This window comes from Equus przewalskii, unplaced genomic scaffold, assembly GCF_037783145.1.
Source record: "Equus przewalskii isolate Varuska unplaced genomic scaffold, EquPr2 contig_452, whole genome shotgun sequence".
In the NCBI taxonomy this organism is placed as follows: Eukaryota; Metazoa; Chordata; class Mammalia; order Perissodactyla; family Equidae; genus Equus; species Equus przewalskii.
In genome coordinates, this window is record NW_027227607.1 from 428,278 (window position 1) to 443,006 (window position 14,729).

General features: G+C 32.7%; 1 pseudogene; it reads right to left on the bottom strand.

The window, feature by feature from the left end:
* Positions 1 to 2,157: 2,157 nt before the first annotated feature.
* Positions 2,158 to 3,149, bottom strand: LOC103565640 (olfactory receptor 5T1-like; annotated as a pseudogene).
* Between the last annotated feature and the right edge of the window lie 11,580 nt (positions 3,150 to 14,729).

Consider the following 14,729-nt stretch of genomic DNA (forward strand, 5'->3'; position numbering starts at 1 on the left):
TAACCTCCTCTTCTCCAGTTCTCCCAATCTTTCCTCCTTTCCAAGCACACTAGGATCCTAAATATCTAGTAAATATATCAGACATGCTGCCACCTTGAGATGTTGGCAACTGGTTGTTCTTTATACCCAGAACATTCTTCTCCTTGATATATATTGGGTAACTGCCTCACTTCTCTGAAGACTTTGTGCAAATAACACTTTCTCGAGGAGGTTATTTGATCCCCTTTTAAAATTGCAACCTCTCAGCACTCCCAGTCTCTGTACTCTTTGCTGCTTTTTCTTCTTTCCACAGCACATATTGCTTTCAAAAATATTACATAATTTATTTATTACATTTGTATTTTATAGTCTGCTCCCTGACTAGAATATGAACTCCGTAAGGCAGGGTTCATTGTTTTGTTCTCTAATGCATCAAGTGCCTAGAACATTGCCTGGTACATTGTAGGTACTCAACATTTCTTGATTAAATGAATGGATGATAGTTACAGAGATCAAAAATAATGACAAAAACTTATACATATATAAGACTTTACAGTTGCTCATAATCTTATTTCACTGAGATAATATTTACTGACACTAACATGTGCCAGACACAGGCTAAGATCCTTATTTATATTATCTCAAATCAATACAACCATCTTTGGAAATGTATTTTACTTATTCTTTCATTTTACATAGACAGAGTTTTTTCCTCAAGATCTTCCTTTGTCATAACTTATATGCATAACTCCTTTTTTTATGCCACAGCTAAATATAGTATGCAGAAAGCATTTTATCTACAAATCATGAGGTTCCATGCACATGTCTACCCTGGAACATGTATAGTGTCAGAACACAGACTAGAGACAGACCTGAAAAAATAATGAAAACATGCTGAGCAAATGAATAAATGAAGTAATAAATTATTGTCTCAGATTCTAAGTAGTCTGAGAATAAATTATTGTAAGATTAAAAATTGTATTAAATTCAACAGATTGTTGAGCCCCTTAAGTGTCAACAAAGATTGTCGCTGATTCTTAGGACCATAGTATCTAGGACCATATGAAATGTCTTTTCCAATTGGGTTGTTTTAGGGATAAAATAAGACTTTTTTTTTCAAGGGGAGAAAGTTAGGTTGACATTAAGAAGTTAGGCTTTACAACTTCTTTTCTGGTACATCAATCAATAAACTTTGAAAACTACAGTCAGCTCTCCTGCGAGTACATCAGTAACAACTACAGGATGGTTCATAGTTATTAATGATTCATTGCAAGGGCAGGTTGGTAGAGAGTAGGGACAAAGGAAGTGAAATCCTACTGGATTGTGTTTGAGCATTGCTTTTATCACAATCTTTTTATTATTGTTGTTGCAAAAAAATCAAGGCAAATGACATTGGATAATGGCAGAACAGTAAAGAGGATTCTCGATCATACATTATAAGGAGTGCAATAATCTCCAGTCTCTGAATCTCTAGGACACTTAGGATCCTAGTAATGGGTGCACAGAAGACTAAGAGGAAGAATAGAAATGCCTGCAGCATGGACTCACTGAGGTTGGCACAAAGGGTTTACACTAGAAGAGTCAAATTAAGGTGAAGTTGAAAATTAAGAGAGCAGTAAGCAATGACAACGTTTGAAGCAGGAACAAAGAAATAATTGTCATCACTTGGGACATTCTTCCCAGGCTTATGAAGTATCTCCATTTCCCCAAAATTTCCTAGCAGGGAATTTATGTATTTTACAGCAAAACTCTTCTACTCTCTTCTAAAATTCTGACAGTGGTTTGATCAGATGGTTACATTTACCCACAGGATAGAGAGGAGAAAGAGCTTTGGCAACAGCCAGGTGGTTCCCACCACTGAAGAATGCTATAAGAAAAAATAATACATTCATTGCATACACCCCAAGAAAGATTTTGGTAGCAAATAACTAACATAAGCATTTTTTCAATAAAAATAAATTTTTATTGTGTGTGTGTATCTGAGAGTGAATTAAGTAAGAAGCAAATAGATGACAGTTTTTCTCCATGCGTGGAAACTGCACAGGTGCAGGTATAACTATGATTTTTATCTAAAAATGTTGAAGTACAGAAAGATATTAAACTAAAGCAAAATATTTTATCACAACTTCTTGATATGGAGATAACAAACATCATTCTTAATTAGTTTGCATTCAATAGTTAGTTTGAAAAATCTACTTTATTGATGCATTCATTTTTACCAAACACTCTTTTCATTGCCCTTTTTACATCTTTGTTCCTTAAACTGTAGATGATGGGATTCAGCATGGGAATCACAAGGGTGTAAAATGTTGACACTCTCATGTCATGGTTCAAAGAGTAACTGGAACTTGGTCTCACATACATGAAGAGGATTGTTCCATGATAAATTGACATCCCAGTTAGATGAGAACCACATGTAGAAAATACTTTTTGTCTCCCTTCAGCAGAATGAATCTTCAGAATTTCCACCAGAATGAAACCATAGGAGATCAGGACAATCAGTATAGAGACTGTCTCGATAGAGCCCACAAAGTAGAAGAGTAAAAGCTGATTTGTGTGAGTGTCAGAACAAGAAATAGCAAGGAGAGGAGGGATGTCACAAAAGAAATGTTTAATTTCATTGGATGCACAAAAGGATAGGCTAAATGTGGCCCCTGTATGCACTGAAGCATTCAAAATGCCACCAATATAGGAAGCAATGATGAGTGGCACATAGACCCTGGAAGACATGCTAACTGAATACAGCAGAGGGTTGTAGATTGCTACATAGCGATCATATGCCATTGAGGCCAAGAGAAAACATTCTGTGGTCCCCAAAGTAACAGCGAGAAACATCTGTGCTGCACATCCAAGGAATGAAATGGCTTTCCTCTCATATAGGAAATTGACCAACAATTTTGGGCCCACAACTTAAGAAAGGCAGGCATCCAAGAATGATAACACACTCAGAAAGCAATACATAGGGTTGTGAAGCTGGGAATCCTTAATCACCAATACAACCAGTCCCAAATTCCTATCAGAGTAAAAAGATAGATTGCTAGAAATAGCAAAAATAGGAAAACTTGTGTATCAGAATCATCTGTGAATCCCATCAATATAAACATGGTAACTTCAGTCACATTTTTCACCTGAATCCTGTATAAATATAAATCTGATGTCAACTGTGACATTTCAGTTTTATTTATAGGTTTTAAAACAATGTTTTTGAAAATAGAACCCACCCTATTATATTCTCTTGTTTGTTTCTTAGAAGGGCACATCGAAATCCTTGGCAATGAAGGAATAGGCCTTGATGAAGTTTGATCCAAGTGAATGCATTACCCTGTTAAGTTGAAGAATTATTTTATTAAGGGTTGACTAAATTTGCCATGCTAAAGACATGCCAATTTATGTGGCTTAATTTCCAGTTTATTTTCTGTTAAATTTACTACCATTTAGTTTCATATTGCATTCTGTTAAAATTCACAGAGATGAATGAATATAGGAATTTTTAAATGCAAAAATATTTTAGTAGAAAGTGCACATCTCAGTACAAATCCTAGATTTTCTACCGTGTGCATGAAATGCCTTTCCTTAATGTGCAAAATTATTAAAAAGGGAGTAAACATAATTATGTCACAAAATTGAGTTGTATTTACATGAGAAAAACAATGTAAAATTATTTAATTTTAAAATGTGCCCAGAAAATAGAAAATGAGATGTTAGATGTACATTTTAACTTGTTATGCAGGGTACCATTTTCTGACCAAACCATTGTATATTCTCTTTTTTGGCTATTATCTCATTCCACTAGGACTTCTGGAACACTGGAGAACAGACAGCAGATCTTATTCTGGATGCAGATTCACCTGCATGTAAACAGTAACAGAGCACTGGTTTTGTTTCGTTTTTTAGTTTTCTTTATTGATACACATATCACTAAGTTGTCCATTTAGGCCTCCATAGTTTGCTATACTCTTAATGTGTTGCCAAATTTAACAATATCAATGTAAGATTTCTCTCTATTCATATACTCATTATCCTTGTAAAGACCTTGAGTGTATTTTTGAGATATATTTCTGTCAAATATAAATAATTGTCATTCCTTTAATCTATTATAGTTTCTTTGGGAGTCTTTAAAACTGTTATAAAAGAAAAACCACCCGATCTTAGATCATAAAATTTATAGAAGCTATTGCTAAAAGAATAAATTCACTACATAAGTCACAAAGTAGTGTTTTATTCCTGGTATATTTTCCTATGCCATTGGATGGTTTCTTATTCAGCAGAATATGAAACAAGAAAAGTGCATAAAAGAAAAAAACAAATAGTTGAAGAGTCACCTGTATCTGGACTGAAGTCTTCATCATTGAAACAAAATGAAATATTGCATATACCATGTTTAGGAGCAAGAATTCAGCACTGGGATTCTGGTTTTTCCTTCAGTGTGGCATGGACCAAATTCTGTTTAAATGACAAAAATATCTGCAGTGCACACAGCCAGGGATATACAAATGACTTATATTCACGACATGAAATACATCATATTTTTGTCATATTGAGCTGTCCATACATCAAGAATGAGTGAGACAATTAGCTTAAATCTATTCGTGGAAGAAGAAAGCTACACATTTTAATTTTCCCAGGAAGACCTTCCCAGATCTATGTGGAGGATTTTTTTTTAATACAGAGAACAAATAGTTTTTTAAGTGTGGGGAAACTAACCACCCCCCAAATTTTACCCATTTAATCCTTACAGAATTCTAGACTAAAAAAATATAGTTAAGCTAAATTTTGACTTCTGTGTAAATGCAGATAACTCACACATTTCTCTTGAGAATGCACAAACACAAATGTCTTCTAATAATTTCTAGTTTGGTTTGAATGGTTACATCAATCAAATAACAAAATTATCGATTATTTATATAAATATGTATTAATGTATTATTTGAGCATGATAAAAAATTCATATCTGTTTAAAAAATTCCTCATTCTCTTTGCGCCACCCCCCTCTATATCTCTAGAATCTATGGCATATATATGTATATATAAATATTAATGAAGGAGAGTCAGGAACAAAATGGAAATTTGGCAGATAGGAAGAAACACAATGAAAACAAAATGAAACAAATATACAATCAAATTTTGCAAAGTGTACCATTAGAGGGTCTACTAAAGGACTCCATTACAAAACACATTTGGACTGTATACAGTTGAAATCTCAGTGACGTTATTATTCTAACATTTACCTGACTGAGGTGTCTGAGATAATACTACTGTGGAAGATTAATAACATTATATTTGGACTCTAAAATCCTGTATTAAAATCTCTGATATAGCACCTAGCGGCAATGCAACCTTGGAAAATTAACTTTATCCTTCCAAATCAAAGAATAACTAAGGTTGACCGGATCTTCAAGTTTATCTTGTTCAATTTTATGAACATGGTGTGATTGCAGAGTGCTAATATATGAGATGTATTAAAATATGTTTTATAAAATTAAGGGGTTTTAATTATATGTAAAGCATGAATATATATGAAATACAACTCCCGAATTGTATTTAATTACAAAATATTTATAGCGAGTTATAAAATCAGTTTTTCATCAAAACATTGAGCAATAAATGGGAACCAAACCAGAAGCTAAGTATTTCTAGTTTTAGTTATATGTGTTTTTCACATAGCACGATATTTAAGATATATTAAAATCCCTTTCTCATGAGATTAAACCCAGTGAATCTCGATATTCTATCGTATCGGGCACCTTAAAAATACATCTCTGTCAATGAATTCTGACTTTGGGCATGGCAGGAGAATAAGAGCACATTTGTTTAAACTCCTCCGATAATTTTGTATGTAAATTTCTCATAACTCCTGATTTCTCTTATTTTATGTGTATTATAAGAAAGTCATACCTGAGTGAAGACACATTTTATTCCCTATACTGTTCCATTAGAGCAATTATTCCCTTCACTGTAGGGAATTGAAGGATAGACAAAAAGTATGGGATTTATTTACTTCATTCAAGATGTTTTCAAACAGGTGTTTCTGTCAACTAATATTTAAGTAAATTAGAACTGATTGTGTTTATGTCATACTGATTTCACTTTAAAAGACACAGGCTAGAAAGACAAAAATAAAGATATTGAAATTTTATCAAAAAGTGACAATTTTGCAAAACTAAAATTAAATCAGTTCCTCAACTCTCATACATTAAGAAAACATAGAGTACAAGACACCCAAGAGGACACTACCTCAAGCACTAAGCTTGAGAAGAAGGAAAGCTAAGACAGCAGCTACCACATGTTAACCGGCTACTAGAGGGTAGAAGTTTTGTGAATATTTCCTTATGTAATCTATCTAGCAACCTGCAAACTAACTAATTCAGTGTCCTTTTATAGATGAGAAAACTGAGAACCAACCTGACCTATAACTTGATCAAGGTCACAGTTATTTACTATCAGAACCAGGACTCAAGTCCAGGTTTTTCTGTCTCCAAAATTAAGCTATTTCCACTTGATCATATTGCAGACCCATTGTGATATGCCATAATTCTGGAAATGGCACCTCCTAGAGACAACACAGACTAACATCCTCATGAGTTTGAATTCTTTTGTAAAGCCACAAGCTTAAGAAGACCGTTATATTAACAACTACAACAACAACAAAATTGACGTGGCTTCTCGGTCAATTAGCTAACTAGTAAAACATATTTAAAATTTGTATATATCTATCCATGAGAAAGATGAAATTATGATCCCAAAATGGTGTATTCTCCATTTAATAATTTTCCTAACTTGAAATACAGCCCCTTATTTCTACTACTTTTATTCTGTCTTTTAGCTTCCATCAAGCCAATTAAATCAAGTTTCTAACTTACAAATCTACTGACCTAAATTTATAAAGAGTCTTTCCTATTATATCTGCTATGGTCCCTGGAATACTCTCACTCAATTTTTAATTCAACTCTGAATTAACTAGATAGTTATATCTCACATTGAAATGTTAAAACATAATCTAGTTTGAGATTCAAGGTTATGACTTCTGAAATATTTTGTAAGTGAGGAGAAACCTTTCTTCTTACCTGTGGAAATGAACTGCTCACTCAGTTAAGGTGTGTGATGAATACTAAGCATTTGGACTCTTATAGTAGGTTCTCAAACACTTCTTAAATTCCACAGGGATGTTCCAGGGAGAAAACACAATAATTTTCTTCTGGGACAGAAAAGTAGCAAGATCATTTTGTTTTTTTCTGTAGTAAACAAGAGAATGGTTCTGGAGCAGTGAACTATGTGAAAAAAATGATTACATCAATGCACTTTAGTCTCTAGTATAAAATGTTTCTTCAGTGGAGAAAGAATATGCATCAGACTGGGAAAAAAAAAAAAACCTAATGATATAGAACATAGACCTAGCTGTGATACTAAATAGCTATGTGCTATTGGGTTGATGATTTAAATTCTTTGAAATCCAATTTCCTCTTACTGGGAATATAACCTGTTCACTTCTCTCAAAATTCTGTAAACACGTACATATTGAAATAATATGAAAGTATAAGCTATGACAGGATTCACAATTTAATAAATATCACCATACTTATTTAACTTTTAGTGGGCTACACTTCTCAGTGGGTTAAGTTCATTGAACATTTGATAGAGGAGATAAGATAAAATACATGGATAGGAAGCATTGACAGCAGAGATGGGGCAGTATAGAGATAACTATAATATTCTACATAATGGCACATTAGAATATTAGGGATCTAGCAGAGTTAAAATTCAAAATCTGAGTTGTGCAGCGTCTTTTCCTGTCTTGGTGACCCTATATTGTAATCTGCAGACTAGTAGTAGGGTACATATTTAAAGAAATTCTTCAAAAAGTTATGAAAAATACATAGATGCATAAGCTCTATACCCAGAGATTCTCAATTAGTTGATAGGGAATGTTGGTCATGAAAGCTGAATTTTAAAAGAAAAAAGAAAGGAAGGATGATATTGATAAGCAGCACAATTGTGAACAAAGCTTCCATTAATTAAATGCAAACTCAAATTATGTATATATTCAATGCAACCCTAATTAAAATTAAACTAGAATTATTCTGCAAAAGTTGACAAGGTAATTCTACAAGTTACAAAAAAGGGAAAGGAACTAAGTCAAAGCAGTTTTGAAAAATAACAAAGTAGGACTCATATAATTTGATTTCAAGATTTACCACAAAACTAAAATAATAAAGACAGAGTTGCTGAAAAGATAGACATCTAGATCAATGAAACAGAATAGAGTCTTCAGCAATAGATTCACACAATATAGTCAATTGATTTTTGACAAAGTTTCCAAGAAAAATCCATGAAGGACGGACAGTCTTTGTTTTTAATGACCCTGAATATGTCGAGTAGCCTCATGCCACTGAAAAAAGACATTGACTCATTCTTTGCATCATATAAGAGTTGTCTCAAAATGAATCTTAGACCTTATTATAAAACCTAATACTCTAACATTTCTAGAGAAAAAATGGACATGTGTTAATATGGGTTAGTCATCAATTTTTGTACAAAACACAAAATGCCTGAATGTTTGGAGTAAATAGTAATAAATTGTATTTCATCATGTTTCAAATTTCCTTTATTAAAAATACTGTTGAGGGAATGAACAAACAAACCACAGACTTGTACAAAATTTTTGCTGAACAGCTATTCAATAAAGATCATGAATCCAGAATATATAAAGAACTCCAAAAACTCAACGATATGAAAACAAAAGGAAATATAAGGAATAAAAAATGGGAACAAACTTGAACAGACACTTCAACAGAGAAGATACATAGATTGCAACTATGTACATAAAAAATGTTCAACATCATTTCTAATTGGGGAAATACAATTTAAGACCACAATGTGATCTCATGTACCTATCACTCTGTGCCATTGACCCAGATAAAAGACAGGATATGTCTACACAAAGAACTGTATGACAATATTCATAACAGCGCTATTCTCTATATTCTAAAACTGGAAACAATCCAAATGTACTTCAACTACTGAGTATGTAAACTGTGGTACATCATTACAATGGAATACTATTTGGCAGTCAGCAGAAACAAATGCTGGTATTTTCGAGTAGAAGGATGGATCTGAAATACATTCTGTTAAGTGGAAGAAGAAAAACTCAAAAGCTCACCTACAGTGTGATTCAACCTGTATCACATTCTGGATAAGGCAAAATTTTAACAATGGGGAATACATCTGGCATGTCTCTTGTTGCCAGAACTGAGGGTAAAGGGAGGAGACAGACTTCAAAGTGGTAAGAGGGGCTTTTTTTGGGGGTGATAGAAATGTTCTATAACTTGATTGTGATTACATAATTATGTGTGTCTATTAAAACCCATATAACTGGTACCTTTAAATAGTAGAATTTCTGTATTTATATTAAAATTCAATAATGGTGACTTTAAAATCTGTTACCTAAATTAATATTTAAAAAACTATTATCTAAATTAACCTAGACAATTACCTAATTACCCAAAAAAATTGTTACCTAAATGAATTGTTGCTTCGGAATAGTGTGATCTTTATAGGGCAGGCAATGATGAGAAAATAGGATAAGACAGGATCTGGATGTTGCCAAGGTTGTCCTTCTTAGTCTTGGTCTTGTTTACAGATTCTGTTCAGTTTCAAAATTCATCAAGATGTACAACTATGAAATATAAACTTTCTTCTCTCTATATTTTCTTCAGTAAAATTAAAAAGGCAGCAAAATCTTATTTTATTGTAACTTTTCTGATATACTCAATATATCCCTATTATTTCAATGATCTATGTATCAGTCTGTCATTTTACTGATAGAATTTTTAATGAGATGGTTATAAACTTTTGTTCTGTGTTAATTTTATATTTTATGTCATATTTTATCATTTTTAAAATTAAAATTTAGTACCTTTAGGTGTATCAGTTTCTATCAAATCTTAATTTCCTTTCTTTACTTAAAATTGGTGTTTGTTCGTATCTCTCTAGCTTCTTTCCTTAAGCATGCTTCCTATAGTGGCTACTCAATCTCGTATTTTTCTGAATCACTCATGATTTCTGAACTTTTATTTTGTTTCTATGTTTTGGCTTACTCTTTCCAATTTTCTTTTTTTTTTGTTTTTTGTTTTTTGTTTTTCTTTTGGGGGAAGATTAGCCCTGAGCTAACATCTGCTGCCAATCCTCCTCTTTTTGCTGAGGAAGACTGGCTCTGAGCTAACATCCATGCCCATCTTCCTCCACTCTATATGTGGGACACCTGCCACAGCATGGCTTGACATGCAGCTCATAGGTCTGCACCTGGAATCCAAACCGGGGAACCCTGGGCTGCTGAAACAGAACATGTGAATTTAACAGCTGCACCACCAGGCTAGCCCCCTATTTCCAATTTTAATGATAATTTCGCATCTTCCTGACATCTTGTCAACTCATTTCTGACATATTTGTATTTCTTGAACCTTAAGTCGTTTAAAAAATTTTTGTGTTATATTATTTTCAGATATATTTTAATGCGATATTCATTTGATTGGTTTATGGCCTCATTTTATGCCCTGATTTAGTAATATTTGGAACATTATTAGGTTATTTGTATTTTTTGCCATTTAAATATCATCACATGGAGGTCAATAGTAATCTTTTCATTCCTTCAATGTGTAAATATGATGGGCATTTTGACTATCAGGAGTAGGTACATATGAAGTTGGAGATACATCAAGGTCACTTTTCCAGTTTCATGCTCAGGGAATTACTCTCGTGTTTTCATGATGGCCTTAAAATATGACTGTCTATCTACTTTAACTCTCAGAACAAAGCTTGACTTGAGTACTATCTGCTGCTTCTTATGTGTAAATAGATCTTGCCTTCCAAAGGAGCATGCTGTACTGTAGACACTATGTTGCTAAAAGAGTACTTTCTGAGTCCTCCATCTTCCAGAACGTCAATCCCTGTTCAAATTTTCCTTCCTAGTATGTCTCCCCTACTCATTTGACATTCTTCTCAGCACTTTCTCTCCCTAGGTAAGCACTACTTTTAAAAGGGAGTATGTGCTGCATATTTCTGAGATACTCAGTGACCTATAGCACCATTTCAGTCTCTCATTGTCCCTTGTGACTTTTGATTGAATCTGGGTGGGGGTGGGGACCATCTGGAAAATTGAAGAAAAAGAAAAATTCTACGGGGCCTCCCTCTTATACCAAAGTTAAATTTCTTTATTTTGGTTCTAGGCATGTGCATGCGTGCGTGCTTACTGTGTGTGTATATCTATCAATCGATTGATCAATACATTTTATAAATTTAATCTGAGTAAACTCCTGATTGTATTCAGGATTCACAGAATTACATGACTTATAAAGTCCTGCAGAGCTTTAAATTTTTGATGTCTCCTCCACATGTCTATGACTTTTTTTGGACTTTTCTCATTACCTTGAAACGTAATCTTCCAATAAGCTCAAAATGTATCCTTTTTCCTTTAAACCACACTTTATAATTTTAACAGAGCAAAAGTGTAATGAATTTGATTGACAATAAATCCATCTGCTAGAGTTTGCAAGAGATATATTGTGGTTTTATACTATATATTAATAGTTTACCATTTTTACTGACTTGTTGCAATATAAAATGCCTTATATTGCCAGGGTGAAGACATTGATTCTCAGAGAAGTTAATGCCAACCCAGTGTCAGAGGTATGACTTAAAAATATGTCTTATATCTTAAGAATTCTTATCTAGTGTCAAAACATATATTTTTTAAGGTACCATTTTAAACCGAAGACCAGATAACTTTATTCATTTTATAAATATCAACATGTAGTACAGTATTCAAGAACCATTTACTTTTTTATTATTGAGTAAATCATCATGATGCTATTTTGAAAAAGAAGATAATCGAGGCATATTCCCCTTGGGGAAATCTCCCGTAGGTTTTATCAACAGTTGAGGAAGTGGATATAACCAATTTAAAAAATCATATTCATAGTTTATCTAAACATGCCTTTGTTGTTCTACAGGTAAGAGAAAATTTTAGATCATTTGCAGAATGTTTCAAGAGGTGGGGCCTAGAATATCAAGATAAAATATGTTATGAAATCCTCAGTACTAACTCCTTAGTTGTTGTCTAGTGCATAGATGAATAGAATGTATTCATCACAATCTGGTTTATATAGTATCTAAGAATTGAAAAATAATACTTTCTGGACTAAAGCAAAGAAAATAGAAAATACTGAACTATGTTTGTAGAAGTAATGAGAATGCTGCAAATAGAGTATATGCTTTCATTCTCTAGATGGAAAAAACAGACTAGCTCCAAGTAAAAACAATCAAGAAATTTATCCATAGTGGTCAAGAAAACATTTGACCAATTCAAATATCTGGGGACTTATGTTTTAATATAGTGAGAAAAATAATAATTCTTTTAAGGTTATTTTGCTAGCCATGTAATGTAGGTGCCACTTCAGAATACTACTTATTTCATAATGTTTCTCTAGTTTAAATGGCTTAAAATAAATCCAAATACATCAAAGATCATGTTTTGTTTTATTTCAATGGGGATGGTGAGGGTAAATGTCAGTTTCAGAATGGAGCCTTGGTATAATAAAACGTGGTCAAAAATGGTGAAAAGTACATGCACCATGAATGAGGCCTAGGATGGAATCTTGGCTCTGGTACTTATAAGCTGTAATAATGTGTGCAAAATTCCATTCGTACAGCTCCCTAAGTGGCTTTTATTATTTCTCTCCTCTTTTGCAATCTTAGTGTTTCAATATTGCTTGTCATGCCCATCTAACAGAAACACAGTTTTAATAGAAATTTAATTGAAGTGTTTAACATTGTGATTTTTCACTATGTTATTTATCCAGAGCAAAATTGATCCCACTGGAGTGTGGCCAATGGAATTGTGGAGACCCCTGTGCATTTTTTGTTTTTTATTTTGTTTTTGTATTAGCAGATCATACAATTCACAAAACTCCTTTATTCCCTAATCCATAAAAAGTGCCTCAAAGAAAAATCATAATCACAATATACTTCATTAGATTTAACCTGATAGAAAAGTGCTAAAGTGCATATTACTAATTAAAAGATAGTTGCTACATATAGCTTAAGAATGAAATATCTAGTTCAAGGTTCTAGTCAACTATGTTTTTCAATGATCTACTTATAAAATTAGTGTTGTGGCCCAATATTTGCTAATTTTTAAAAGTAAATTCATGTGACGACAAAAGTTCAATTATATGGGCATCTTAAATTTACACCAAAAATTGACATATTTAAAGTAAATTATTTAAAAATTCATTGTTTCCAATATTTAATTAATCTGCCTCGCTGTGTCTTATTGGATCTGCTTTGTCATTTAAATTTATTGCCATTTGAAATAGGAGTAAAGTTTGGAGGGAAAGTCTAATCTCACAGGTGTCTTTTAATTATGGAGCTGAATGGGGAGCACAGATTTTCAGATTCCAAATCCTAGGTAATTCTCCTTGTACCAAGTTATCATTGAACTGATGACAAGATGTGTATTGGGCTGGAACTTTTTATTGTGACTCTTACTTGCATTAAAACAGAGATTGATTTCACTATATCCATTAAAGTTTTTTTTTATTTCTTTTATATTTATTTTTATCTTATCTATATAAATTCTTGTCTGAAGCTCTCATTGGTTAATATCCATGCCATCCCTCCCTATGGCATTTTAAAAATAAGACAGATGTATTGGAGGTTTTCCAATCAATTCATTAAGAATTTTTCTAATGAAATGATATACTTTAAAGTATCTTATAGTATTGGTATTAGTGTCTTATATATACACAAACACAGTCACGTATACATATAATCTTTTCTTTAAAATGTATAGTATTAACTTTCATCTCAATATGAGCCAAATTGGATAGGATCCCAAATTGCAATTACAAGTAACCTTATAGTTATATTTGACAAGCTTGAGCAAATACCACCTAATCAATAGAAAAACTAAGCTGACATATTCTCATACACTTCTCCATGGAATCTCTTACTGATGATCAATGTATTCAGATGTTAGGACAAAAGAAACTGTACTACATTTTTTTCCACTCTAGTATGTGTCTTGAGAAAATAATACTTTGAAAGAATTGGGTTGTGTATCTGAAACCTCAAGTTTCCATCCTTTTTCTTTATTCTTTCAACATATATTTATTGAGCAGCTACTAAATGACAGATATGCTTTGTGTGGGACTACAAACATGAGAATGATAGTGTCTCTACTTTCACATTACTTAGAGTTAATTGCCTCATTAAACATTCCATATTTGTCTCAGTTCTTTCATATTCTGATATTTGTTGAGCTAGTAGGTTCAGTGGCTATCCATATATAAATGGTGTAGGGCTATGTTTGACCACGATCTAGGATCAATGGACATTTAATAAATGCTTGGTCTCTTGAATTCATATTTGCCTGTAAAGTCACTTTGAGTTCCAGCAGTTAATCAGTTATATTTAACTTTTTATTTAGATATTTTTAGAAATACAGCGTTTCTGTATACGCTTTGCCCAGCTTCACATATGTTAACATCTTACATAATCACAGTACAATCAACACTAAAAAATTTGCATTGATACAATAACATTAACTAAACTACAGATTTGATTGTTTCACCAGTTTTTCCAAAAAGTCTTTTTTTCTGTTCCATGATCCAATCCAGAACATCATCTTGCAATTAGATTTATGATGTCTCCTTATTCTCCTGAAATCTGTGACTGTCCAATTTTCTTTGCTTTTC